At 47.7% G+C, this 5,000-nt stretch overlaps 1 protein-coding gene and 2 non-coding genes across 3 annotated transcripts in view; all 3 read right to left on the reverse strand.

Moving 5' to 3' along the window:
- Positions 1-5,000, reverse strand: part of LOC141381532 (uncharacterized) — a 400,463-nt gene that overhangs the window by 356,467 nt on the left and 38,996 nt on the right. The window lies entirely within an intron of this gene.
- trnan-guu (transfer RNA asparagine (anticodon GUU)) lies at positions 1,557-1,630 on the reverse strand. The gene has a single exon. It is a non-coding gene; the product is annotated as a tRNA-Asn (tRNA).
- Positions 4,293-4,365, reverse strand: trnak-cuu (transfer RNA lysine (anticodon CUU)). The gene has a single exon. It is a non-coding gene; the product is annotated as a tRNA-Lys (tRNA).

The following is a 5,000-nucleotide window of genomic DNA, read 5'->3' on the forward strand; positions in this document are numbered from 1 at the left end:
CTAATGTAAGTTTGCTGGGAGAGAGAGAGAAAAATAACAGGAACACCCAACGTGGGGCTCGAACCCACGACCCTGACTGTAAGAGTCTCATGCTCTACCGACTGAGCTAGCCGGGCTGATGAGATAAACTTTTAAGAGCTAAACACTGTTTACAGTAATACCTTCCCTACCCGTGACAATGTTCTGCTAAATCCTGATTTCGTCTTGTAATGCTGGGCAGAATGTGGCCCAGGATCTATGTCCAGTGCACGTGTTAGCAGTTACAAGGCAGCAAAATGCTTGATCCGTCCCTGGGTGGGTTTGAACCACCAACCTTTCAGTTAACATCCTAACGCGCTAACCAATTGCGCCACAGAGACTTAGTGAAAGGTCACCTACAGTGGTAGAAACGCGGAACTTTGTCTCAAAAGGTCTGCTATATGAACCCTAATGATAGTTTGCTAAGAGAAAGACAGGTAACAGAAACGCCCAATGTGGGGCTCTAACCCACTACGCTGAGATTAAGAGTCTCATGCTTTATCGACTGAGCTAGCGGGGCTGATGAAAAGCTCTTTTAGGAGCTAGAAACCGTTTACAGTAATACCTTCCCTACCCGTGACAATGTTCTGCTAAATCCTGATTTCATCTTGTAACGCTGGACAGAATGTGGCCCAGGATATATGCCCAGTGCACGGTTTAGCAGTTGCAAGGCAGCAAAATGCCTAATTCGCCCCTGGGTGGGCTTCAACCACCAACCTTTCAGTTAACAGCTGAACGCGCTAACCGATTGCGCCACAGAGACTTAGTGAAAGGTCACCTACAGTGGTAGAAAGTCAGAACTTTGTCTCAAAAGGTCTGCTATATGAACCCTAATGTAAGTTTGCTGAGAAAGAGAGAGAAAAGTAACAGGAACACCCAACGTGGGGCTCGAACCCACGACCCTGAGATTAAGAGTCTCATGCTCTACCGACTGAGCTAGCCGGGCTGATGAGAAGCTCTTTTAGGAACCAGAAACCGTTTACAGTAATACCTTCCTACCCGTGACAATCTTCTGCTAAATCCTGATTTCATCTTGTAACGCTGGACAGAATGTGGCCCAGGATCTATGTCCAGTGCACGTGTTAGCAGTTGCAAGGCAGCAAAATGCCTAATTCGTCCCTGGGTGGGCTTGAACGACCAACCTTTCAGGTAACAGCCGAACGCGCTAACCGATTGCGCCACAGAGACTTAGTGAAAGGTCACCTACAGTGGTAGAAACGCGGAACTTTGTCTCAAAGTCTGCTACATACACCCTAATGTAAGTTTGCCGGGAGAGAGAGAGAAAAGTAACAGGAACGCCGAACGTGGGGCTCGAACCCACCACCCTGACATTAAGAGTCTCATGCTCTACCGACTGAGCTAGCCGGGCTGATGAGAAGCTCTTTTAGGAACCAGAAACCGTTTGCAGTAATACCTTCCCTACCCGTGACAATATTCTGCTAAATCCTGATTTCATCTTGTAACGCTGGACAGAATGTGGCCCAGGATCTATGTCCAGTGCACATGTTAGCAGTTGCAAGGCAGCAAAATTCTTAATTCGTCCCTGGGTGGGCTTGAACCACCAACCTTTCAGTTAACAGCCGAACGCGCTAACCAATTGCGCCACAGAGACTTACTGAAAAGTCACCTACAGTGGTAGAAACGCGGAACTTTGTCTCAAAGTCTGCTACCTGAACCCTAACGTAAGTTTGCCGGGAGAGAGAGAGAAAAGTAACAAAAACACCCGACGTGGGGCTCGAACCCACGACCCTGAGATTAAGAGTCTCATGCTCTATCGACTGAGCTAGCGGGGTTGATGAGAAGCTCTTTTAGGAACCAGAAACCGTTTACAGTAATACCTTCCTACCCGTGACAATGTTCTGCTAAATCCTGATTTCATCTTGTAACGCTGGACAGAATGTGGCTGGCCCAGGATCTATGTCCAGTGCACGTGTTAGCAGTTGCAAGGCAGCAAAATGCCTAATTCGTACCTGGGTGGGCTTGAACCACCAACCTTTCAGTTAACAGCCTAACGCGCTAACCGATTGCAGCACAGAGACTTAGTGAAAGGTCACCTACAGTGGTAGAAACGCGGAACTTTGTCTCAAAAGGTCTGCTATATGAACCCTAATGTAAGTTTGCTGGGAGAGAGAGAGAAAAATAACAGGAACGCCCAACGTGGGGCTCGAACCCACGACCCTGACATTAAGCGTCTCATGCTCTACCGACTGAGCTAGCCGGGCTGATGAGAAGCTCTTTTAGGAACCAGAAACCGTTTACAGTAATACCTTCCTACCCGTGACAATCTTCTGCTAAATCCTGATTTCATCTTGTAACGCTGGACAGAATGTGGCCCAGGATCTATGTCCAGTGCACATGTTAGCAGTTGCAAGGCAGCAAAATTCCTAATTCGTCCCTGGGTGGGCTTGAACCACCAACCTTTCGGTTAACAGCCGAACACGCTAACCGATTGCGCCAAAGTGACTTAGTAAAAGGTCACCTACAGTGGTAGAAACGCTGAACTTTGTCTCAAAAGGTCTGCTATATGAACCCTAATGATAGTTTGCTGAGAGAAAGAGAGGTAACAGAAACGCCCAATGTGGGGCTCTAACCCACGACACTGAGATTAAGAGTCTTATGCTCTATCGACTGAGCTAGCGGGGCTGACGAGAAGCTCTTTTAGGAGCTAGAAACCGTTTACAGTAATACCTTCCCTACCCATGACAATGTTCTGCTAAATCCTGATTTCATCTTGTAACGCTGGACAGAATGTGGCTGGCCCAGGATCTATGTCCAGTGCACGTGTTAGCAGTTGCAAGGCAGCAAAATGCCTAATTCGTAGCTGGGTGGGCTTGAACCACCAACCTTTCAGTTAACAGCCGAACGCGCTAACCGATTGCGCCACAGAGACTTAGTGAAAGGTCACCTACAGTGGTAGAAACACGGAACTTTGTCTCAAAGTCTGCTACATGAACCCTAATGTAAGTTTGCTGGGAGAGAGAGAGAAAAGTAACAGGAACGCCCAACGTGGAGCTCGAACCCACGACCCTGAGATTAAGAGTCTCATGCTCTACCGACTGAGCTAGCCGGGCTGATGAAAAACTCTTTTAGGAACCAGAAACCCTTTACAGTAATACCTTCCTACCCGTGACAATCTTCTGCTAAATCCTGATTTCATCTTGTAACGCTGCACAGAATGTGGCCCAGGATCTATGTCCAGTGCACGTGTTAGCAGTTGCAAGGCAGCAAAATGACTAACTCGTCCCTGGGTGGGCTTGAATTACCAACCTTTCAGTTAACAGCCTAACGCGCTAACCGATTGCGCCACAGAGACTTAGCGAAAGGTCACCTACAGTGGTAGAAACGCTGAACTTTGTCTCAAAAGGTCTGCTATATGAACCCTAATGTAAGTTTGCTGGGAGAGAGAGAGAAAAATAACAGGAACGCCCAACGTGGGGCTCGAACCCACGACCCTGACATTAAGCGTCTCATGCTCTACCGACTGAGCTAGCCGGGCTGATGAGAAGCTCTTTTAGGAACCAGAAACCGTTTACAGTAATACCTTCCTACCCGTGACAATCTTCTGCTAAATCCTGATTTCATCTTGTAACGCTGGACAGAATGTGGCCCAGGATCTATGTCCAGTGCACATGTTAGCAGTTGCAAGGCAGCAAAATTCCTAATTCGTCCCTGGGTGGGCTTGAACCACCAACCTTTCGGTTAACAGCCGAACACGCTAACCGATTGCGCCAAAGTGACTTAGTAAAAGGTCACCTACAGTGGTAGAAACGCTGAACTTTGTCTCAAAAGGTCTGCTATATGAACCCTAATGATAGTTTGCTGAGAGAAAGAGAGGTAACAGAAACGCCCAATGTGGGGCTCTAACCCACGACACTGAGATTAAGAGTCTTATGCTCTATCGACTGAGCTAGCGGGGCTGACGAGAAGCTCTTTTAGGAGCTAGAAACCGTTTACAGTAATACCTTCCCTACCCATGACAATGTTCTGCTAAATCCTGATTTCATCTTGTAACGCTGGACAGAATGTGGCTGGCCCAGGATCTATGTCCAGTGCACGTGTTAGCAGTTGCAAGGCAGCAAAATGCCTAATTCGTAGCTGGGTGGGCTTGAACCACCAACCTTTCAGTTAACAGCCTAACGCGCTAACCGATTGCGCCACAGAGACTTAGTGAAAGGTCACCTACAGTGGTAGAAACGCGGAACTTTGTCTCAAAGTCTGCTACATGAAGCCTAATGTAAGTTTGCTGGGAGAGAGAGAGAGAAAAGTAACAGGAATGCCCAACGTGGGGCTCGAACCCACGACCCTGAGATTAAGAGTCTCATGCTCTACCGACTGAGCTAGCCGGGCTGATGAAAAGCTGTTTTAGGAACCAGAAACCCTTTACAGTAATACCTTCCTACCCGTGACAATCTTCTGCTAAATCCTGATTTCATCTTGTAACGCTGCACAGAATGTGGCCCAGGATCTATGTCCAGTGCACATGTTAGCAGTTGCAAGGCAGCAAAATGCCTAACTCGTCCCTGGGTGGGCTTGAATTACCAACCTTTCAGTTAACAGCCTAACGCGCTAACCGATTGCGCCACAGAGACTTAGTGAAAGGTCACCTACAGTGGTAGAAACGCTGAACTTTGTCTCAAAAGGTCTGCTACATGAACCCTAATGTAAGTTTGCTGGGAGAGAGAGAGAAAAATAACAGGAACACCCAACGTGGGGCTCGAACCCACGACCCTGACTTTAAGAGTCTCATGCTCTACCGACTGAGCTAGCCGGGCTGATGAGATAAACTTTTAAGAGCTAAACACTGTTTACAGTAATACCTTCCCTACCCGTGACAATGTTCTGCTAAATCCTGATTTCGTCTTGTAATGCTGGGCAGAATGTGGCCCAGGATCTATGTCCAGTGCACGTGTTAGCAGTTACAAGGCAGCAAAATGCTTGATCCGTCCCTGGGTGGGTTTGAACCACCAACCTTTCAGTTAACA

Source organism: Danio rerio, chromosome 4 (assembly GCF_052040795.2).
Source record: "Danio rerio strain M-AB ecotype USA chromosome 4, GRCz13ab, whole genome shotgun sequence".
Taxonomy (NCBI): Eukaryota; Metazoa; Chordata; class Actinopteri; order Cypriniformes; family Danionidae; genus Danio; species Danio rerio.